This window comes from Canis lupus, chromosome 8 (assembly GCF_011100685.1).
Source record: "Canis lupus familiaris isolate Mischka breed German Shepherd chromosome 8, alternate assembly UU_Cfam_GSD_1.0, whole genome shotgun sequence".
In the NCBI taxonomy this organism is placed as follows: Eukaryota; Metazoa; Chordata; class Mammalia; order Carnivora; family Canidae; genus Canis; species Canis lupus.
The window spans coordinates 29,293,129-29,317,596 of NC_049229.1; the positions used below are offsets into that span (position 1 = coordinate 29,293,129).

The 24,468-nt window shown below is 39.3% G+C and overlaps 2 long non-coding RNA genes across 3 annotated transcripts in view; one reads left to right on the forward strand and one right to left on the reverse strand.

Annotated features, from left to right (window-relative positions):
* LOC106559102 overlaps positions 1-24,468 on the forward strand; it is a 155,165-nt gene that overhangs the window by 45,936 nt on the left and 84,761 nt on the right. The window contains exons 3-4 of one of the 2 annotated variants that reach the window (XR_005363258.1): positions 2,335-2,392; positions 3,693-3,989. The exons of the other annotated variant lie outside the window; for it this stretch is intronic. This is a non-coding gene — a long non-coding RNA (uncharacterized LOC106559102). Of the gene's footprint in view, positions 1-2,334; positions 2,393-3,692; positions 3,990-24,468 lie in introns of those variants that run through there. 2 annotated transcript variants of the gene reach the window in all.
* On the reverse strand, positions 8,544-24,338 carry LOC106559160. Its single transcript, XR_005363260.1, has 3 exons — positions 23,867-24,338; positions 23,227-23,352; positions 8,544-9,897 (listed from the first exon to the last, which is right to left on the reverse strand). It is a non-coding gene; the product is annotated as an uncharacterized LOC106559160 (long non-coding RNA).

Here is a 24,468-nt window from a genome sequence, read left to right on the forward strand (position 1 = left end):
ATTCTAAAAGACACAGACAAAAAAATCAGAACATTTTAACCCAAAAATGACATAAATGACTTACCTTCTTGCCAGGTAATGTTTATCAGAATGTTTACCAAAATGAGGCTGCAGTCATTGTTTCTGTCAGCAACTTTGCAATATTTTGTGTATATCTTATAAGGGATTGACCTGCCATAATTTAGAAATTAAAATACTATTGCTATTTTTTTCTTTTTTTAAAAGTTATTTGAGGGAGAAAAAGTGAGCAAGTGAGAGAGCATGAGCAGGGCAGGGGGAGAGGGAGAAGCAGACTTTCTACTGCGCAGGGAACCCTACTTGGGGCTTGATCCCAGAATGCTGGGATCATGACCTGAGCTGAAGGCAAATGGTTAACTAACTTAGCCACTTAGGTGCCCCTTGCTATTTATTTCTATATCTTTATGTGGTTATGGGTTCTCAAAATCCACACAAAAGAGAGAAATGGCCTAGATAAGGGGTGCTTATCTGGCTCTTTTGGTAGAACGTGCGACTCTTGATCTTGGGGTTGTAAGTTTGAGCCCCATGTTGGGTGTAGAGATTACTTAAAATGAAATTGTAAAAAAAAAAACAGCCCCCCCCAAAAAACAAACAAAGAAATGGCCTGGATTCTAAACCTGACATTTGTTGTTGGCTTCCTTTAAATCACTTGTGTCCAAATTTTTCTTTAAAGATTTTGTTTATTTATTCATGAGAGACAGAGAAAGAGACAGAGACATAGACAGAGGGAGAAGCAGGCACCATGCAGGGAGCCCGATGTGGAACTCCATCCCGGAACCCTGGGATCACGTCTGAGCCGAAGGCAAATGCTCAACCACTGAGCCACACTTGTGTCCAAATTTGATAAAACCTGTAGCCTGATAAAACAAACGGGAAACTCTTTTTCCTTGATATTAAATTAACAACCACTTTTTAAAAAGATTTTATTTGTTTGAGAGACAGTGAGAGATAGCACTAGTGGAGTAGGGGCAGAGGGAAAGGAAGAAGCAGATTCTCATGCTGAGCAGAGAGCCCAGTGCGGGGCTCAATCCTAGGACTCCAGGATCATGACCTGAGCCAAAGGCGAACACTTAACCGACTGAGCCACCCAGGTGCCCTTGAAGAACCATTTTTAATATTAAAACAAAAATGAATTTATTGAATAGATTAAAATTGGCATGAACTTTAATTGCTACCCTGGTTGCTTCAGGCATATTGCTTCAGGCAGCTAATGGTGAACTATTCAAATATTCCCGGAAAAGCCTGAGAGTGTGAATGAGAGTCACCTCTGCCTCAGTGTATTATCACAACAAGTTATGTAATTTACCATCATGTTTCTCTTTTAGTTTTCCCATCAGAATAAACAAGCACACCCTGTTTCATTTATTCCACAACTGTCTATCTATTAGTACCTAGTATGTTCAAGGCTCTGTGCTAGATTCTGTGAATATAATGGTGAATAACTGAAACAGATCAGAGTGTTCAGAGGTAAGACTATCACATTTTATATAACTAAAATTTATCTCATATTTTCTTGTGAAAATTAAATAGGAAGGTCTGTGTCATCTGGGACATAGTAGTTGCCCAAAACATGAGTGCCTCAGAGATAACATAAACTATATGTAATCAGCAAATCTTGATTAGACCTTAATTAAAAAACAAACAGCTATAAAGGATATCATTGGGACAGTTTTGGACGTTTGGATTTCAACTTCATATGAAATATTAAAGCATTATTGTTCATTTTCTTCAGTGTGGCAATGACAGCAGGATTATGAAAGAGATATCCTTGATATTAAATGATGCTTGAAGAGGTATTTGGTGTGAAGCATCATAATATCTGCAACTTAGTTTCAGTGTTTCAGAAATAAATAGTTATATAGAGAAGAATGTTAACAATGGTTAAATGTTGTTGGTGGTTTGTAGGTGCCCATGGTACTGTTCTTTCAACTTCTGAATGTTTGAAAACCTCTAGCATAAAAAGTTGTGTAAAACTTTTAATTTCTTTTTTTCTTCCTTGTTAAGAATAATTTATGATTATGCAGTTCCCTCAGAAGGAATCTAGCCCCAAAAATATGAGTTAGAAATTGGAGACCATACAAATTTAAGACCATTTCAGAACAGATTTTACTGTTTTTCTTTGAAATCTAAGTTGCATCAATCAAAGGTAAACTCAGATCTGAGGCAGCACTCTTCCCGAACTTTGTCACAATGATTTAACTTCTGTTTGCCTGAACTCTCTTTTACCTTGTACATTCACCTTTGCCAGAGGAATTGTGTCTTCACAGTCACCAGCAAAGTACTCTCACTCAGTCCACACAAACTTTTGCATTATAGCACACCAGGATCTGGGGAAGTATGGTACCAAGATGATCAGAAGATGCAGTTTCACTTGGTGAGTTTACAGTTTTATTGGAAAGTTCAACATGATGAAGCTGAAGAACACACTCAGAACAATTTCAAAAGCACAAATTAAAATAGCACAGTTCCAAAAGGGGGTTATAAAGAGGAAGAAGCTGTTGCTCACATCAGCTTGGAAAGAAAGCTATCACAATAATCTAGATGGATATCCATGGATTTCAGACCTTCCCATAGATTAATTTTTTTTTCTGAGTCCACGTAAATTCAGGGCACCACCACTGGGACTTTCTGATGCTACTCACAGTTCCAACCCAGGCATTCTTTTTCCTAAAGCTGAAGCCAGGGAGTGACCTTACATATCTAATCAGAGATAAATTGTTTTTTGACCCTGGTTTTCATCAAGTCCACAGAGCCCCAAAGAGTAAAAAATGAGTCTAGTATGCTGAATATATATTGTTTACTGCAATATAACACATTATTAGGTAATCATGACATTGATGGTCCTTAGAGTTGGACATAGAAGGGTGTCATTGATTTTCTCAAGCAATGCCAGAGAAAATGATAGATCCCCTAAAAAAGTGATGGTAGGGAAAAATGAGCTCAATTTATAATAGACACTAAGAACTTCTGCAGATTCTATGACAGATTCATTAATAATATTTATCCTGTCTGACAGAGACTATTAAAATTCTGATATATTTGCTCAGGTGACTTCTGCTAATACAAAATATATCAACTTGATATTTTGCGGAAGACTGAAGATTCATTAAGGAAAAATGTAGAAAAGTGTTTCTTTTTACCTCTAGGTGGTGCTATGTATTGTTATATGTAAGCACAAGACTGCCTAGTTTTGAAGTTGTAAAGATTCCTAAGGATTATGCATTTTACAGATGAACAAACTGAGACTCGTTGAAATTTTGTGCTGTTTAAAATAAAAATTCTGGTTAGAGGCAGAGCCAGGACTATGGCCTCTTTTTGTAAAATGTTTAATGTATGATTTATTCAAGAAAAAATTAGTCATTCTATAATTATTTCAACAGTATTACACTGTTGTAACAGGTTTAAGAGTTCATTTTACTTTTACTGATTTATGAAGTTTTCTTTAGAAAATTTTAAAAGAACATTTGCCTAACTTATATGAAAATAGATTATAAAGAAAGATGATAGGATTTTATTATGCATACATCAAAATTACTTTACTAAAGAGGAACTCATGTTTAAAGAGGTAATTCATTTAAAAAGAAACACAAATTGTTGATAGTTATGTGAAAACATATTAAAACCCACTAATAATCGAATCATAACTAAAACAGTGGTATTCCTATTCCTTCCAGATCAGCAAAAATCTATGATTATCCTCAGAGATACTGAAGCAATGATAAAATAAGCACCTTGCCCTCTGTCAGTGGGAGCATAAATTGGTACAGCTTCCTCTGAAAGCTAATTTGACAGATGTTATCAGGAAACTTCAATTGTGGGACACCAGTGGCTCAGCAGTTGAGCATCTGCCTTTGGCTCAGGGCGTGATCCTGGAGTCCTGGGATTGGGTCCCACATTGGGCTCCCTGCATGGAACCTGCTTCTCCCTCTGCCTGTGTCTCTGCCTCTCTCTCTCTCTCTCTGTGTATCTCTCATAAATAAATAAATAAAATGTTTAAAAAAAAAAAAAAGGAAGCTTCAATTGTTCAAACTCTGACATAGTTCAGCCTCTAGGCCCTTCTCTGTGGGAATAATCAGAAATGTGGACAGTGATTTATATACAAAGATATTGATCACAGCATAATTTATAATACTTATAATCATTTTATAAATTAGGGTATGGTTATGATATCGGGCAGCCATTTATAGACTGCTTGCAAATAATTTTAAATGACATAAGAAAATGTTAATATTTTGCTGAATTAGAGAGGAGATTAAAATCTATAAACCTGGGGCTACCTCAGTTATATAACTGTAGATCATCTGAGATTGGAGATTCTCTGTCTCCCTCTTCGCTTCCTTGTACTGGTAGTCATATGAGGAAACCCTACAATATTATTTCCCAGAGGCAGAATAATTATGTCTGATTTGCTTTCCCTTTTAACTTTTTTTTTTAAAGATTTTATTTATTTATTCATGAGAGACACAGAGAGAAAGAGGCAGAGATATAGACAAAGGGAGAGGCAGTCTCCATGCAGGGAACCTGATGTGGGAGTTGATTCTGGGACTCCAGGATCACGCTGGGAGCCAAAGGCAGATGCTCAACTGCTGAGCCACCCAGGTGTCCCCCCTTTTAAACTCTTTAATTAAGATTGAGAAAATTTCTAAACCCTAAAGTCTAAAGTTCATTTTAGACAGGACTGAATAATCATGTCTAAACACACCTCCCTGAATATATGTTGTCCACTTTTCTTCAAGATTTTCCTTCTCCTTTCTTTATTGTATTCTATGGTTTTTGTTGACTCAATTTTTAAAAAAGATTTTATTTATTTACTCATGAGACACACAGAGTAAAGGCAGAGACACAGGCAGAAGCAGGCTCCATGCATGGAGCCCAACGTGGGACTTGATCCCGGGTCTCCAGGATCACACCCTGGGCTGAAGGCGGCACTAAACCCCTGAGCCACCCAGGGATCCCCTGTTGACTCAATTTTTAAAATCTGTTTTTGTGCATTGTAATTCAAATTAAGTTTTCTAACTAACATAAAGTTCACACATTCAGATGTCTTGCTAGATGCTCCTTAGTTCATTCTTGAATTAATTACTGAAAGGTGCTCGGTTTGATTGAAAGCTGCTTGCTAGCTCCCGGTCCCCAACTTAAAACTATTCATTCTTGTTCTAGGAAAAACTATTGGCCCATCTGAAACTTCGCTTTGTAGTTCAAATTGTCTTGTAATGATGCAACTCATAAAAAGCATATTCAATGTTATACAGTGAAAAAAAGTCTAGAATTAAACGGCAAGAGACCTTCACTTTTTCCTGGGGATTGGTTAGCAGGACATTAAGGAATGAATGGTTTAACATTTCCATCTGGCACTAATTATATGTGATCTTTGGCAAGTTATTTATCCTCAGTTTTTTTGCCTATAAAATTAAGGTAGTAGCCTGATGACCTATGACTCATGACCTGCCTGCCATAGGAGCAGAATATTTGAAATTGTGCTGACATTGGAAAATCTGGGGCATGTGGCTCCTATGCATTTAAGATCCCTTCTGATTTTTTTTTTAAGATTTTTATTTATTTATTCATGAGAGACACAGAGAGAGAGAGAGAGGCAGAGACACAGGCAGAGGGAGAAGCAGGCTCCGTGCAGGGAGCCTGACATGGGACTCGATCCCAGGTCTCCAGGATCAGGCCCTGGGCTGAAGGCGGCACTAGACTGCTGAACCACCAGGGCTGCCCAATCCCTTCTGATTTTGAAATGCTTTTCTGCTCACAGTGTCCTTCCAACAGCATCTTCAGCAAGGAACCTCCTGGACTCTTGTCTCTTAAGCTTGATCCCAGATCCCATAGTTTAGAGGCACTGCTGGCTACTATTTTCTTAGTTACTCAGGTAAGGCAGTGCTTAAGTATTGGAGCCACAGGCAAAGAAGCTGCTACCAAACTCCTAAAATAAGGCCTTGTGTGAGCCCCAGGCATGGACACATCTGGAAGAGTACAACTATATGCACAGATGTTTGTACATCCTTTTTTTGCACAGGGAAATGTTAACAGAAACTCTGGTGTGTAACAAATCCCTAATCCTCTCCATCTAGGGCCTGCCTTAACGTAGATAGAAAATAAATAGCTGGCTACTTATTATACAAGTCATGATTTGAGGGGATACCAGAGAGGGTGCTTCATCCAAAAATACCCATTCCACTGAGTGTTAGTCCAATGTTACTGAGTTTACCTTTGGCTCTTGAAAGCTACCACAGGGGATCCCTGGGTGGCTCAATGGTTTAGCGCCTGCCTTTGGCCCAGGGCATGATCCTGGAGTCCCGGGATCGAGTCCCGCATCTGGCTTCCTGCATGGAGCCTGCTTCTCCCTCTGCCTGTGTCTCTGCCTCTCTCTGTCTCTGTATCTTTCATGAATAAATAAATAAAATATTAAAAAAAAAGCTATCACAAATGCTTTAAAAACATACCTCTCAAAAAATGGAAAGATATCTAACCTTGGGAGGACAAGGAATACCCATTAAGGTTATAGTAGGTCAAGTTCAAACTAAAACACCATGAATGATACATTTGCATCTTCCCATTTCACATTCTCTTTATTCATTCCTATGTTATCAAGTGTACTATGCTTTAATGTTAAGTCACAGGGGTCCCTGGGTAGCTCAGATTCTTGGTTTCAGTTTAGGTCATGATCTCAGAGTTGTGAGATCAAGCTCCAAGTAGGGCTCTGTGCTGGGCTTCTGCTTAAGATTCTGTCTCTTCCTCTGCCCCCTACCCTTGCTCAGTGCACACTCGGGCATGCTCTGTCTCTCTCAAAAAAATAAGTCATCTCTCAATTTGTCTATTCACACTTGAATTGTTGAAAAATAGATTTCAAGTTAAGATTTACTTTATTTTCAAAATTATTTTTTAAAAGATTATTTATTTATTCATGAGAGACACACAGAGGCAGAGACATAGGCAGAGGGAGAAGCAGGCTCCCTGTGGGGACCCCGACGTGGGCCTTGATCCCAGGACCCTGGGACCATGACCCAAGCCAAGGGTAGACGCTCAATCCTGAACCACCCAGGCGCCCCTGAAATTATTTTTTTTATCTGTATCATATTCCATTTTTTGGCCATCAGTGTTTGTAGGAAAAAATACTTATTTCTGGGTGCCTTGTTAAACAACTACATTTAAAGGAATAATAATGAAATAAGGTTTTTAAATAAGAGATTATGAAAATGTGTTAAGTATAGGAGATATTTCTGTGCCTTGGCATTGTAAACTGTAAGCAATGAACAGGCTTTATTTTCTCTCAGAGTTCTTAGAGCTATTCATAGTTTATAAACAAAGTGATGGTTTTCCTTATATCATAATCATTTAAAACTTAGCTTATATTAATTAGTGATGAAGACAAAAGTAAATTCTAAGAAAACAGCATTCTCAGCATTGCAGATGGATAGTATAGCATGACTTTAGCCAGAGCTTGTAAGATTTACAGTGTACTTGACCCATTTTGTTGACATTTTTGTGATTTCTCTTCCTTCTACACATTAAAAGTATTCTCTGAAGTTTTAGATACTTATCCATTTGTTCAACAAATTATATGTTGAATGCTCACTGTATTCTGGGCACTATGCTTGTGACTGAAACTACAAAGATGATTAAGACAAAGCTCTCAGTGGGAGACAAAGATAATTGCAATGTAAAGATGCACAAACAGAAATATGTTTGAAGTTTCAAGAGGTCTCATGGGAGGGAGCTCCTGGTTCTACCTGGGAATGTCAAGGAAGACCTGCCTGAAGAGGGGATGATTACTGGAGAAAGATACAATTGCCATCGAGAGAGATAGACAGAGAGAGAGAGAGAGAGAGAAAGGTAGATGTATGTAGGAAGTGCCTGGCTGAGCTGCAGGGCACTTAGCCAGCCTGAGAGATTCTAGGAAGCTGCTTGGAGATGGACCACTAAAGGTTGGAGGAAAGATATGGAGTAGGAGAGTCTTCCTAAAAGACAGAGATGTTGGCTTAACTTGTTCAGAGAATGGCAAGTATTCATAAAGGTCAGGAGACAGGATTCATGAGGGAGTTGGTGAGGGAGGATGAGGGTGATGCACCATGCTGAACATTTAGCAATTTATTAGCTCATTTAATACTCATCTAACTCCATGAAATAGTTAGCATTTTCTCCATTTTGTAGAGGAGGACATTTATAACAGAGGACATGTCCACAAATTTTTTGATACTCTTCCCTTTAAGATGTATACCCTAATTCCTCTCCCCTTGATTGTGGGCTAGTTAATGACTTGTTTCCACTTAATAAAATATGGCAAGAAGTGATGATTTGTGACTTTTGAGACTAGGTCATAAAGCATTATGGCCTCCTTGTTGTCTCCCAGATCATTCACTCTGGAGGAAGCCAGCTGCCATATGATGAGGACACTTAAGCAACCCTGTGGAGAGGCCCATATGTCAAGAAAGTGAGCCCTCTTGCCAGTAGTCGTTAAGGAGCTGTAGCCTCCTGCTATCTTCCATGTGTGGGAGCCATTCAGAAAAAAGATCTAGCCCCAGTCATGTTTTGAGGTGATTTATTATGATTTATTATGCAACACGAGATAACTAATACAGACAAGGAGTCATCAACATATTAAAGGTCACATAACTCATAAATTACAAATTTGAAATTTGAACCCAGAATTTGAAATTCAAACTCCAGAGTTGTTGCACCTAACCTATTTACTATCCTGCCTTGAAACGAAGGCGGGGACCTGTCTTTAGAGATCCAGTGCTTATATGACACGGACACACATGCATTCATATATATGCACACACTCATTTTTCCTCTCTGTTTCTTTTTCTTTTATGACTCTATCTTGATAGTAATAGGAAACCACTGAAAACAACTGGGTTTTAGAAAGACCCTGTGGTGTAGAGGCCTAATTATAAGAGGGCACAACTGCAGTTAGAAGAATAGGGTCAGGTAATGAAAGTAATCCAGACAGGGAATGGCCAGGTCTTAGACTAAGGCATGAGACAGAAAGGGTGTGGCAGGTTCAAGAAATGTTTAGTGGGTAGAGTTGAGGCACTCCTCTCGGTGGCTGACTGGATGTCTGTGGTGCTGGCCTGTGAGAGGGCAGGAAGGGGAAGTGGAGGGACTTTCAGAACTGAGTCAGTCATGGTGCCACAGTAGGTAGGTTAGGGAGGGGATGTTGGTGGCTGGTGGGAGAGTAGGAGAGGATCATAATGAGTTCTGCCTTGGATATGGTGCATTGAGATGTATCTGCACTTGAGAGGTATCTGCACTGGACCAGCACTACTGAGGAGGTCTGAGTTGAAGTGGGGATTTGGGGGTCACCAGCCTGCCTTTAGAGGATGCTGAAGTGACAGCACAGCTGACTGCACTGTGAGAGAGTGTGTGCAGTGAGGGGAAGAGAGCAATTACTAAGGGGAGAGAAGAAAGGAGAACCAAGGGAAAAGATGGGCATCTGAAGAGCCAAGGAGAAAGGGAGTACCATTAAGGTGTCAAATACAGCCTTGTTTTCTGACACTTGCCACTTTATATGTCTGTGGAATGTGGCCAGTGACTTCTAGGCCTGCTATTTGAAAGAGCCCCCTGCTGAGAAGCTTCTGCATTGTGCCCTGAGGCACATCCGAAGGCTCCCAGTGAACCTTATATGTGCACCTGGTCTTAGCTCCTCTACTTACTGAACTCGTTTAGTTTCAACATTTATGCAGAGTTAAGCATCCAGTAGGCACATACTAAGTGACTGTTGGGTTAGTAAATGCTTATTATACATACAAGGCACTGGGTAGAGCAAGGCTTTACTCTTTGCATATGTAGAAGTAATAATAGAAGACCTCTTGATGAGTCCCATTGACTCAGATAAGTAGCTGCATGCAGATTTTAATGAGGATTTGATGTGTCCTGTAGAGATACAAAATTTTATTTCTCTTTATTTCTTTGTCATTAATGTTAATTAACAACAATAAAAAAAGAGTCAAAGACCTGGGATTCCAAAACTTTTCCTGATATTTTAAGATTGAGTTTACAGATGCAGTTTGGAAAGTTAATATGGATTAAGCTGAGATTTTTTAAAAGGGCTTCTTTAATAACATAAAATTCTTTCACCTCCAGCTGTTCTAATGGTAACTTCCTGTCCATCTGGGAGTCATTATTTTTAAACGTTGTGTTTGAGTTAAATGAAATAATGTCAGTGCTTACACTTTTTTAGTAATTAGATATAGTGATTATTGTTCTCTTTTAAAATTATGCTTGGATTTTCAATTAAGAAAATAGTAAGTCCATAATATAGTTTCAAAAGTCCAAAAACTTTTACAGACTAAAAAATAGTGAATTTAAAAAATTAAATCCTGTGGCTTTCATATTAAAGGCAAACAAAAGTTTCCCACATATTTAAATGATTAAGACAGAAAACTTTAACCAAGCTATCAATGCTGTAGCTCTTTTTTTTTTTTTAAGATTTTATTTATTTATTCATGAGAGACACAGAGAGAGAGAGAGAGAGAGAGGCAGAGACACAGGCAGAAGGAGGAGCAGGCTCCATGCAGGGAGCCCGACGCAGGATTGGAGCCTGATGCAGGACTCATCCATCCCCAGGCCTCCAGGATCACGCCCCAGGCCGAAGGCAGGCGCTGAACCGCTGAGCCAACCAGGGACCCCCCATGTAGCTCTTTATAGTATGAAAGTTCTGCTATAAATCTGCTGGATTTATTAACGGAGGATGTTCATTTATTTAGTAGGGCATTAAATCCTATAACATAATGCTGCTTACTAAGGGCTTGTTTTGGTTTTTTTGTTTGTTTGTTTGTTTGTTTGTTTGTTTTAAAACTCTCCAAAAGTAAAAAGACCAGGAAGAGAAAAGAGTTCAGTGGGTTCATCTGGAAGAACCTTCCATCCCATCCACCAACCTAAACCTTCTTACCCTTAACTCCTGCACTATTCCTTTGTCTCTGAGCCCTGCCCTTCTCCCGGTCCTTCCCACCTGCCTTGAATCATGTGCTCTGATGCTGGGCGCTGAGGCTTTCATTCTCTCATTTTAAGTTTTTTATAGTTATTTCATAAGTAATTAGAATAGGTTGGTCTCTACAATTTACCTTTCTTTTAGGCTTTATCTCCATTTCCCACAGTGGCTTAACCAGTGATGATCACTGAACATCCTGTAACTAGTACTGTGATGGTTAGTTTTTGTGTCACTTTGGCCAGGCTATGGCATCCAGTTAAGAGATAAATCAATAGAAGATGTAGTTTTCCTCCTAGGACTTAATTAGGATCAATTCTGGATAGGAAACACATACCCTAATAATGCCTGACTAAATCATTTTGATGGGCCTGTCTTCTCTAATATGCTTTCCTAATCTAAGTTTTCCTCTTTGCCCTGGGCACAGTCAGTGGGCAAGACAGACCCTATATCTTAAGTTCTATGAATAAGAGCTTTTTTGAATTGAGCTAGGCTTGGGAATTAAAACCAGATATGCTTTTCAGTTAATTAATTTCATAACATAAGAGAAAACTAAGAGCTTGAGTTTTTAAAAAAGTTAATGAGAAGATATTGAAGTCACTGGGAACAAGCTTTTCTCAAATATGTTTCCTTCAGCTTAATACATTTTCTAAAAAATTAATTAAGCGAGGGGTACCTGAGTGGCTCTGTTGGTTAAGCGTTGGACTCTTAATGGTCATGATCATCATGATCATGACTCATCAGGTCATGATCTCAGGATGGTGAAATTGAGTCCCACATAGAGCCCATAGGCTCAGTGGGGAGTCTGCTTAAGATACTCTTTCTCTTTGGGATGCCTGGGTCCCTCAGTGGTTGAGCATCTGCCTTTGACTAGAGCATGATCCTGGGGTCCTGGGATGGAGTCCTGCATCGGGCTCCCCGCAGGGAGCCTGCTTCCCCCTCTGCCTATGTCTCCGCCTTTTCTCTATGTATCTCATGAATAAATAAATAAAATCTTTAAAAAAAAGTCTCTCTCTCCGATTAAATAATTAAATTTAAAGATTAATTTAAATTTAAATATTAAATAAATCTTTAAAAAAACAAAAGACAAACCAAAACTAATTAAACTAGATTTAGCCCATAGCAACCTTAGCCTTTTCTTTTTTCTTTCCTTCCTTCCCTTTTTTTAAACAGAGGGAGACATTTGATTAAATTACTGAAAATATTCACTGAAATTCACTGAAAATATTATTCAATGGGGAAAACCCATTAGATATATAAAGACAGATAACATTAGATAGCTAATTAGGAACAAAGAATTGCATAATGTAGTACAGATAGCTAAGAAGAAACTCTTTGTTTTGAAATACATTTTTATGCAATGTCATATGGTCTAGTTAAAATCACTGTCGTGGACCTTTTGGTCCAAAAATGGAAGTCCTATAGTGTATCATTTAATGTCTTCACTTTGGCTGACTCACTGTCTTGGCATTGTTTCTGCTGCAGATATATATAGAGATGGTTCATGTCATACTTTAGAAGAATGTTTTTGGACAATAGAGCATAAAGAACACAGTTCAGGAGACTTCTGAATTATTAGATTTTTTTGAAATAGAGTTTATTTAAAGGAATATTTCATGAGCAATGCAAATAATTTAGTTTTTATAAAACAGGACAAATATTAAATTAGAATTTGATGGGGGTGGGGAGAGTTGTGTATGTTTATGTGATTAACAGCTGATCTCCAGTCAAAAATCCCCAAGTAGTAGATATTACTTCTGTAAAAAAGAAAGCTTTTTTTCTGTTTTACTTAGAAAATTTAATGAATCAAATTATTGCCATTAAAAAAAACTATCATTCTCATTTAGAAACCAACTAATTGTGGGGCCTATAATCAAGTCAGAAAGTTAATAATACAGTTTATTAAGACAAATGGCTAACTTACCAATTCAGTCAATACCCCTTGCTTGGGAAACCCAAATGGCCCTGGGACCAAGGAAGATCTCCAAAACTAAATGTAAAACATCTCTGATGAAACAAATGTTGTTGCCAGACACATTTCTACAATATTTTCCATTATTGACCGTACAGGAGGTGAGATGTGATGCAAACGAAAGCACTTATTCTCTGTTATTGAGAGCAACACAGGCTTCTTTGGGACATTTTGACAAAGGACAGAGACATACTTCTTTCTCACTGGGTAAAGGGAATGAATCGTTTCCTTCCAAATGAGTCTGTACCAGCTGAATGCAGAAAGCAGTCATGTGCCAGGGATGAGTTCTGGCCTTTGGCTTCCTGCTTCTTCCAAGTGGTTTTCCACCTCTTAATGTACCTAAATGGAATTCGGAGAGGCTGCCCCCTACTTCCTCCCAAAGAGACAGCTCCTCCAGTGAGTCACACAGACACACACTCTGAGGTCTCAGGCATTTTCTCTGCTAAGCACAGACAGGATTGCATTGTACCAACATCCCACATTGCCTACAGCTTCAGCAGCCTCCTCCACTTTCTCAGAGTGTCACAGCCTAGTGCTGTAGCCCTGAGGAACCAGGGCATGTGTCTGGGGATCCTACAGAATAGGAGGGAAAATGGGTAATTGATGCCCATTTCAGATCAAGAGCAACAGGTATTTTGCTGAGGCTGAGCGTATAGGGGGGATGGAAGTGTGTGGGGTCTGGATGGGGTAGACTGGTGGAGATAGTAAATGTCTAAGATTTGGGTTGCCTGCAACAGTATGTCAAGCCTTAGGTATTGCTTTCTAAATCACCACTAATAATTTCTTTTCCATTCTCCCACGAGACCTCAAGTCTGGTCATTAAATTTTCTAACTTTGAGAAGATTATGAATGTAAAGCTCAACAACTGTTGGATTTTATTTACCAGGATACAGTTAGATGATTGGATTAATTGTTGGTGACTTTGCCAGTAACTGTGACTCCTGTGGGATTGTTACTTCTGAAATGCTAATTTCTTTAAATTTCTAATATTACTGCTGATGTGTGTTAAAAATTACTCTGAAAAATTATCCTAAATTTTAAAATTTTAACTTAAATAATTTAAAAATTATTTTGTTCGGGATCCCTGGGTGGCTCAGGTCTAAACAGGTTTAGAGCCTGCCTTTGGCCCAGGACGTGATCCTGGAGTCCCGGGATCAAGTCCCACATCCCTGCATGGAGCCTGCTTCTCTCCCTCTGCCTGTGTCTCTACCTGTCTCTCTTTCTCTGTGTCTCCCATGAATAAATAAATAAACAAAATCTTTTAAAAAATTTATTTATTCATTTGTATATTTTAATTTTTACAAAAGATTTTATTTATTTATTTGAGGGAGAAAGCACAAGCAGGGTGAGAAGAGGGAGAAGGACTCTCTGGTGAGCAGAGAGCCAGATGCAGGACTTGATCCCTGGACTCTGGGATCGTGACCTAAACTGAAGGCAGATGCTCAACTGAATGAGCCACCCAGGCATCCCTCATTTATTTTTTTAAGGATTTATTTATTTGAGAGAGCTTGAGCAAGGGGAGGGGCAGAGGGAGAGAGAGACAGAGAGATAGAGAGAAGCAGACTCCCTGATGAGCAGGGAGCCTAATGCAGGGCCTCAGTCCTAGGACTCCTAGATCATGACCTGAGCTGAAATCAAGAGCTAGATGTTCAACCAACTGAGCCACCCAGGTACTCCAAGATTTATTTTTATTAAAACAGTAAAGAAGACTTTATCCAAGACTCTTGTAATAAGAGCATTACATCTTAAAAAACAAAAACAAAAAAACAAAAAACCCCACAGAGGGCAGCCCGGGTGGCTCAGCCCTGATCCTGGGTATGGGGCATCCAGTCCCACGTCAGGCTCCCTGCATGGAGCCTACTTCTCCCTTTGCCTGTGTCTCTGCCTCTCTGTGTGTCTCTCATGAATAAATAAATACAAAATCTTAAAAAAAAAAAAAAAAAAACATTGCAGTAGGGGAGAGAGATGGTACTCAACTCCAAATACAGTGAAGAGCTGGAGATTAACAGCCAACTAACAAAGAGAAGGGGTCAGTGGATAGGAAATTACCATGAGGAGACATTTGAGGATGGGGGAATTTGCCAAACCAGCTTAACAGGATTCTTGCCAAAGGCAGGACTAGGACACATATAAAAGGTAGCAGATGAGGAAATTGATTCCAGCAAGGATGAAGGCCAAGGCTGAGGCCTAGTCAAGTAAAGGTCTCAGAGGAGCCTGACTGAAGTTCGGTCAAGGAGAATCTTTGTCATCTGTACTAAATCTGGTTGTTCACTGCAGAAAGAGGAATGGAGAGTACAGTTAATCAGAGAGAGGAGGAAAAGCCCTTCTCAGCCTTGTGATTGGGAAGTCATTCACACAGGGTTGCCATGTGAGGGCCCAGTGCATTTCTTCTGAAGGGTGGCCACAAATGCTGCCAGAGTACCAGCAGCATCAACAGTTGGGCCAGCCAGAGCTTACAGGCCTTCTGCTCACTGTGGCCCACCGCACCAGGTCCAGCCAAACAAATTGCTATTAAACTAGATCTAAGGATTATATTTGTGTATGGTGTAAGAAAGTAATTTAGTTCTTTTGCAATGTAGCTGTCCAGTAGCTGGATCACTCTCTTACATTTTATTTTTTAAGATTTTATTTATTTATTCATGAGAGACACAGAGAGAGAGGCAGAGACACAGGTAGAGGGAGAAGCAGCCTCCATGCAGGGAGCCAGATGTGGGACTCGATTCCGGGTCTCCAGGATCCACCCTGGGCTGAAGTCGGCGCTAAACTGCTGAGCCACGCGGGCTGCCCACTCTCTTACATTATACACAAAAATAAACTCAAAATAGATTGGAGACCTGAAGCCATAAAACTCCTAGAAGAAAACATAGGCAGTAATTTCTTTGGCATTGGCCATAGATAAATTTTTTTTATGTCTCCTCAATCAAAGGAAACAAAAGCAAAATTGAACTATTGGGAGTACACCAAAATAAAAAGCTTTTGCACAGCAGAGGAAATCATTGACAAAAAGGGAGTGTACTAAATGGGAGAGGATATTTGCAAATGATATATCCAATAAGGGGTTAATGTCTAAAATATTTAAAGAAGCTGTACAACTCAACACCAAAAAAAAAAAAAAACAAATAGTCTGATTAAAAATGGGCAGAGGACCTGAATAGATATTTTTCAGAGAAAGACATCCAGATGGCTAAAAGACACATGAAACATAATCAGGGAAATGCAAATCACGACCACAGTGACCATGACTTTACAACTATCAGAATGGCTAGAATCAAGACAAGAAATAACAAATTTAGCAAAGATATGGAGAAAAAGGAACCTTTTGTATTGTTGGTGGGAAGTAAATTGGTACAGCCACTATGGAAAACACTATGAAAGTTTCTCAAAAAATTAAAAATAGAATTACCCTATGATCCACTAATTACATTCCAGGGTATTTGCACCCCCAGAAAACGAAAACACTAATTTGAAAAGATATATGCACCCATATGTTCATTGTAGTATTACTTACAATAGTCAAGATATGGAAGCAACCTTTGTCCATCGAAAGATGGATGGTTAATGAAGATGTGGTATATGCATATATATACATATACATACATATAATGGAGTATTACTTAAACATAAAAAAGAATGAGACCTTACCACTTTAAACAATTTTTTTTTCATTTTAACTCTTTCATTTTAACTCATTTAGTGGCATGAAAGTACATTCACATTCACACTGTCCATTTGCAGAACTTTTCCATCATCCCAGAATGAAACTTTATACCCATAAATACAAACTCCCAATTGCCCCCTCCCCTTCGTCCCTGGAAACTATTGTTTTACTTTCTGTCTTTCTGAATTTGACTACTCTAGGCATTTCATACAGGTGGAATCATACATTTGTCCTTTTAGGACAGGCTTGTTTCAGTTAGCATAATGTCTTCAAGATTCATCCATGTGATAGCATGTGTCAAAATTTCCTTCCTCTTTAGGGCTGAGTAATATCCCATTATATGTGTATACCATATTTTGTTTATACATTCATCTGTTAAATGACACTTGAGTTACTTCCAGCTTTTGGCTTTTGTGAATAATGCTGCTGTGAACACACATATAAAAATATGTTTGAGTTCCTGCTTTTAATTCTTTTGGATATATACTAGAAGTGGAATTCCTGAATCATTTGGTAATTATATTTTTAATTTCTTGAGGAACCATCATACTGTTTTCAGCTGTGTCTGTACCATTTTACATTCCCACCAGCGATGCACAAGAGTTCCAATTTCTCCATATCCTCAACATTTCTCTCTTCTTTCCCTCCCTCCCTCTCTCCCTTCCTTCCTTCCTTTCCTTCCTTCTTTCCTTTCCTTTCCTTTTCCTTCCTTCCTTCCTTCTTCTTTTCTTTTCTTTTCTTTTCTTTTCTTTTCTTTTCTTTTCTTTTCTTTCTTTTCTTTCTTCTTTCTTTCTTTCTTTCTTTCTTTCTTTCTTTCTTCACTTTCTTTCATTTTTCTTTCTTTCTTTCTTTTCTTTCTCCCTCTCCTTTGCTTTCTTATTTTCTCTTCTCTTTTCTTTCTTTTATAGTAGCCATCCTGATGGATGTGAAGTGCTATCTCATTGTGGTTTTGATTTGTATTTCCCTGACAATGATGTTGAGCATCTTTTTATGTGATTTTTTTTAAAGATTTTTTATTTATTTATTCATATTGACACAGAGAGAGAATGAGAGGCAGAGACACAGGCAGAGGGAGAAGCAGGCTCCATGCAGAGAGCCTGACGTGGGACTCGATCCAGGGGCTCCAGGATCATGCCCTGGGCTGCAGGTGGCGCTAAACAGCTGTGCCACCGGGGCTGCCCTTTTTATGTGATTTTTAAAAAAGATTTTATCCATTTATTCATGAGAGGCAGAGACACAGAGAGAGAAGCAGGTCCCCGTGGGGAGCCTGATGTAGGACTTGATCCCATGACACCAGGATCATGACCTGAGCCAAAGGCAGACACTCAACCACTGAGCCACCCAGGTGCCCTCTTTTTATGTAATTATATATACCATTTGTATATCTCCTTTGGAAAAATGTCTACTCTAGTCCTTTGCCTATTTTTATCTTTCTAAAAAGATTATTTATTTATTTATTCATGAGAGACAGGCAGAGGGAGAAGCAGTCTCCATGCAGGGAGACCCATGTGGCATTCGATCCTGGGACTTCAGGATCATGCCCTGGGCTGAAGGCAGGTGCTAACCACTCAGCCACCCAGGGATCCCTGTCTTTGATCCATTTTGAGTTAATTTTTATATATGATATAAGGTATGGGAGCAATTACATTCTTTTGCATATGGATATTCAGTTTTCCCAGCACCATTTGTTGAAGGCCATCTTTTCCCCATTGAATGGTCTTGGCATTCAATTGTCATTGAGTTGTCATTGAGTTTAATCTTATACTGTGAAGAGGAAACTCTTAGAGTTGCATTACTTTTAGATGTACATTTCACTTTTTTATTTATTTTTATTTATTATTAAGATTTTATTTATTTATTCATGAGACACAGAGAGAGAGGCAGAGACACAGGCACAGGGAGAAGCAGGCTCCATGCAGGGAGCCCAACATGGGACTCAATCCCAGGCCTCCAGGATCACACCCCAGGCCCAAGGTGGCTCTAAACTGCTGAGCCAGCCGGGCTGCCCACATTTCACTTTTAAATAGGTTTTCAAAAATCTATGCATCCATCACAGTTTTTCATCAGCCCTTTGCTAGAGAGTCAATGGGGGTAGTGACTTTACTTCTGTTAGAAGTGACAAGGCTGCTCCTATGAAGGATTCTCCAATGAAGGATCCTTGAGGAAACCCAGACCTCCCTGCATTTACTTTGTTGGATTGAGCTTTCCTCCTAAAGGAATATATTCCTTTAGCTTAACAAACCTTTAGAATTGAAGTGCACATGGGAGAAATAAAAACACTAGTCATTTCCATGCCACTTACAACATTACATTCCTCACAGTTGATTAACTGAGAAGAAGGGAATTTTAACGTCAACTTTATTGAAGGACTGGAGAGAAGTAGAGCAAGATGGGAAAGGAGCAACACTACTTTAAGGAACAGGCCACATTCCAAGCAGGGCACGCCTGATTTGGAGCTACCCTGGACAGCATGAGGCATTGAGTGGAAGAGAAAACTGTAGCCCAGAAAGGGAAGTCGGAGAATCTAAAGATGAATGTTGCCTACTTCACAGCTGTGTCAGGGATAGGCTCTGGAAGTGAGCATGAGTAATCCATAGATGTGTGTGCGCATAACCCAGACCCATTTCTTTCATGTTTATTTTGAAGCAATAGCATATGTTTCTCCAGACCTGGCGGTATTTCTTTTAGTTATTTTCTATCCAATCCTTCTTTTAAGGGAAAAATGAGAAGACTATGGTGCTGAAAAACACCTAACAGAGGATTTTCTTTCTGTGACCATCACCTCTACCTCCAACATATACACAAACATACACACACTCTCTCACACACACACATCTCTCCCTTTAGGACTTGTCATGATTTTGTAGTGATTATAATTTGAGTTGATTATGCATATTTAAATAGAAGGTGCATTTAAAATGTAGATTAAATCATTGACACTGGGATATCTCTGGTGAGTACTAGATATTTTTAATAGTTACATTGATACATTTCAAGAATTAGGATGGGTTTTTTTTTTAAGATTTTATTTATTCATGAGAGACGGGGTCGGGGGGCAAGAGACACAGGCAGAGGGAGAAGCAGGCTCTATGCAGGAGCCTGACGTGGAACTTGATCCTGGTCTCCAGGATCATGCCCTAGGCTGAAGGCAGCGCTAAACCAGTGAGCCACCTGGGCTGCCCGAATTAGGATGTTTTTAAAATTATTAAAGACTGACATTCTGTGCTGTAAGCTTCTTTGGTCAAAATCATCTCTACTACACAGTAGAGAAAAGCAGTTTCAAAACTTGGTTCAGTTATCTCTAATGCACTTTTTATTCACAAAGGAAAAGATATACCCAGATCACAAAGTTTGTATGTTATTAATACCTTAGTAGTCTAATTAATGTGGTTGCAGGAAACTTGACCATTGCTGGATGTTAGTCTCAGAAAAAGTACCACTGAGACCAAACCCATCCTTTCTTATTTCCCTGCTAAGAGTTTTCCCTCTTATAGAACTACTTCTCTGTCACTTCTTGGTCTTTGTACTGTTTTAAGAGAATTGACTTGTGACACTAGAGTATACCACATATCACTCTAGCCAATGCTTTTTTCTCTAAAAAAATCACACTTAACTATATTTCAGAAGTTAATGAGAGAGGCTGTCTTGTGATATCATGAGGAAGCTGGGGTTTCCACTTTCGATGATCTTTTAGCATCTACTCTCTCTCTCTCTCTCTCTCTTTTTTTTAAAGTTATGTTGTCCAACTTCAGGACCTCAAATCTTGTGACTAATTTCCCCTGCTGTATGACCTGTATAGCCTGTATGACCAGCCCCTTAACATGCTACTTTTTAAAAAAAGGTATACAATAACCAAAAAATATGCTTTAACACAGTAGTGCCATCTTGCTTGATTAGCTCATATAGTTCCTTTATTTACATTTTGAAGAATGCATTTTTCCCTGTTTGGAATTATTACTATTATTTGAGGTAATCTCTGACTAAAATAATACAATAGCTAACAAGTTTTTGAGTAGGATAGAATGGAATAGAAAGCATTTTTAACCTTGGGATAAGGTATTTCTGACAACATTTTTCTTTTAAAGATTCCAGTATGATAGCATGGGAATATGGGTATGTCCAAACTGATAAAATCACATACATTAAATATGTACAGTTTTTTTTGTTTCAATTATATTTTAACTAAGCTGTTTATTTAAAAAATAATAAGTTTGGTGGTGCCTGTGTGGTGCAGTCAGTTAACTATCTGACTCTTAGTTTCTGCTCAGGTCGTGATCTCAGGAGCCCTATGTTGGGCTCCATGCTCAGCAAGGAGTCTGCTTATGACTCTTTCTGCCTCTCTCTCTGCCCTTCTCCCCTACATTCTCTCTCTGAAATAAATACATCTTTAAAAAATAATAATAACTTTGTTTCTGTCAAATAAATATAGGTTCAGTCTTACCCCCCTCAAAATTAAAAAGATTCTAATAAATGGAAAGAGGGGATCCCTGGGTGGCTCAGCAGTTTAGCGCCTGACTTGGACACAGGGCGTGATCCTGGGGTCCTGGGATCAAGTCCCACTTCGGGCTCCCTGCTCAGCGGGAAGTCTGCTTCTCCCTCCCCCTCTGCCTGCCATTCTGCCTACTTCTGCTCTCTCTGTCAAATAAATAAATGAAATATTTAAAAATATATAAAAATAAGCAAGGCACTTGGATGACTCAGTTAGTTGAGCGTCTGCCTTTGGTGTGGGTCATGATCCCAGGGTCCTGGAATCAAGCACTGCATCAGGCTCCCTGCTCAGCTGCGGGGAGCAGGGGGAGCCTGCTTCTCCCTCTGCTTCTCCCCCTGCTTGTGCACATTTTCTCTCTCTGTCAAATAAATACATAAAATCTTAAAAAAAAAAAAAAAAGGAAAAGAAATAAGCAATCAACAGCCTGAAAGGAGTGGCAAAATGTATATATAATAAAGGACTTGTATCCTGAATATATTTATGTGAGTGTATGCATATATACATACAAATATACATATATATACACACACACACGTAAAGAACTATATAAGAACTGTATAAGCAATAATAAAAACAATCCATTTTTGGCATGCCTAGGTGGCTCAGTTGGTTAAGCATCTGACTTTTTTTTAAGATTTTATTTATTTATTCATGAGAGACACAGGGAGAGAGGGGCAGAGACACAGGCAGAGGGAGAAGCAGGCTCCATGCAGGGAGCCCAATGTGGGACTCGATCCCAGTACTCCGGGATCACACCCTGAGCTGAAGGCAGGCACTCAACTGCTGAGCCACCCAGGTGTCCCAAGCATCTGACTCTAGATTGAGCATTCCATCTCACTTACTTTTATCTGTTTGAATTTTTTACAATAAAAGTTTTTAAAAGGTTTATGAAATACAAAAAGTTAATTGGATGGGTCATGGGTTGCTCTTGTTGCTGTGCTTTTCTTGAGTCATACTCAATTGTCTATATTAATGGAGCAGTACAACAGTGGTTTAAGATCATGAGCTTTGGACTCACTTATTAGCTTGCATGGCTTTGAGAAAGTTCCTTGGTTTCTCCATAGTCCAGCTAGCTCCCTTTGTGAGGCTCCAGTGAGATGAGTTATGTGTAAAGTAAAGCCAAGTTCTTGCTCAATTAATGTTGGTTATTACCACTAGTGAAGGGAAAATGTGGCAGAGATCATGTTAAAAAAATTCTTAATTTCTGTTGGAGTGGGACTGTGGCCGTTTTTGGGGAGTGGACTCAGGGGATTCACACAGGGGAAGATGTGCTGAGAGGAAATCACACAAGTGTGCCCCACCCCCTTCTGCTTCAGGCTTCCCCTGACAATCAACACCTAGACTTTATCTCCACGAGACTGTCTTCAAATCCCTAACAGAAAACAAGAACATAGGCAATCCTGAAATCTTTTTATCTTGTTTGTTTGTTTTTGAATTTATACTTATTTTTTTTTTCTTTTGAGGGCACCTGTCTCTGGGATGTTTCTCTTGGGCTAGTATTTAAATTGGCTGTTTTCTAACTTCAAAACAGCTAGTGGTAGGGAGAGAAGGCTAAGATTTTTGGAGCTAAAAATAGCAAAATAAATAATCCCCAGCTGGGCTAATAAAAAAGCAAGCATGTGACCATATTCAATCTCAGGCCTGGAGTACAGTTCCCTCTGACTTTCTCCCCATAGCGACTGTCACCTTCAGGATTTCACATTGTTAGAGGCTAATCCTTTTCTTTGTGACTGCAATTCTTTCCTTCCTTTATTCAAAGACTACATCAGAGGCACTGGGAAGTAAGGATGAGCAAGGCCCTCTTAGTTCTTGGGTTGGGACACACTTGGGAAATAGCTTATGGGGACACATGGGTTGTCCAGGCAGGCCTCTTCGAGAGGTCAGGAGCACAGATCCTGTCAGATAGGAAGGGCCCCACGGGTCTGTTTTTCTTGCTTTACATGGTGCTGGTTATACATAGTGTTTGAGTTTTGGTGTCATTGTTCTTTAGAGGACCTAAATGCAATTTGCCAGAAAGAGTGGGCTTTGAAGACTTAATTGTGGCAATATTTCTAAATCCCTTACAGAAATCACTCCAAGCACCACTATATATTTGTTTTAGAAAAGCAGATTTAGGCACATCTGCTCAGGGTCGAAGTTCTCCGCACACCCCTTACCGTGTCTCTGAGATTCCCACGCTTCAGCGGTCTTGCTCGATGGGGTGATTTCTCTCCTTCCCTTCAGACCTCCCCTGAGGACGTGCTCACATGCTCATGTCTGTTTCTGGCCCTCTCCCTCCTCTCCTGAAATGTAAGGAGCATCTTTTAAAATGGAAATTGGCCTTCCTGTGGGTCTTCCATGACATCTTGTTTTTGGAAGCTTCGATGTACTCCTTTATCTTGTATTTTTGTAAAGCTTTTTTGTTACTTTCTCATCATTGTTCCTCCACTGCTTTTTAATAACACAAGAATTGATGCTAATTAAAGTTATAGCCAACACATCACATGTGCATATTATTGTCTGGTTTCTTCAGGATGATTTTCAGTAGTTTGTCTTCCTCACATTCTGGTTTCCCGGTCTGTACTTCTGAAACAGTTGGCTTGATTTAGCTTCACTTGAGTAAGTCAAACATGTACTAAATTACCTCACAGAACTCTGAGTATTTTAATCAGTTTCTTAAAAAAAAAAAATTCCTCTTTTAAGGAAAAACTACTTAAGGATTAAATATTTAAAAATTTTTAGGGATTAAATGTTTTCAAATGTTTTCGTAAATACTTATTGAACACCTGCTATTAGGATTGGGATTTTCTCACTGACCTGGATCCTTGTTTCCAATCCTCCTGCCTTCCTGCCCTCCTCCTGCACTTCTCTCCACATCCTTCAAAGCCTGTCCTCTGGGGTCCCCCTAGTCAGGCAGTTGTCTGGGGTTGCTCTGCCCCCCAGCACTCTGACTCGTGAGCAGTTATCACCTCTATCACTCTCTTGGCAGTTAAGTCGTAAACTTCTCGTGCACTTGTGCTGTCTCACATGAGTAGAAGAGTCTTTTGGGCCCCGAATCACTTAATATATTTTTCTCCTTCTGAGTATTCAAAATATTAGATTTATTAAAAAGGTAACAGCTCCTTGCTTCTACTGCTCCATCTTCAGCAACCTACTTTGGTTTTCAGCTCTACAGAAGCATTTCTTTCCTTTCTCAAAAGAACAGTCGACCATGCAGCTTTACCTGCCTCACTGAGGGATACATCTGACTGTATAGATCTCTTAGAACTAAAATGAGCTGACTGCCTCCAGTAATTTGTGACCTCGTACTTGGAGACGGAACTCAATTAATTATGTGCCAAACAGTTATTCTACATATCTCCCCTCCCCCACCCGCTTTTAAAAATAGTTGCCTAACAGATTGCAGAAGACTGTGCCCT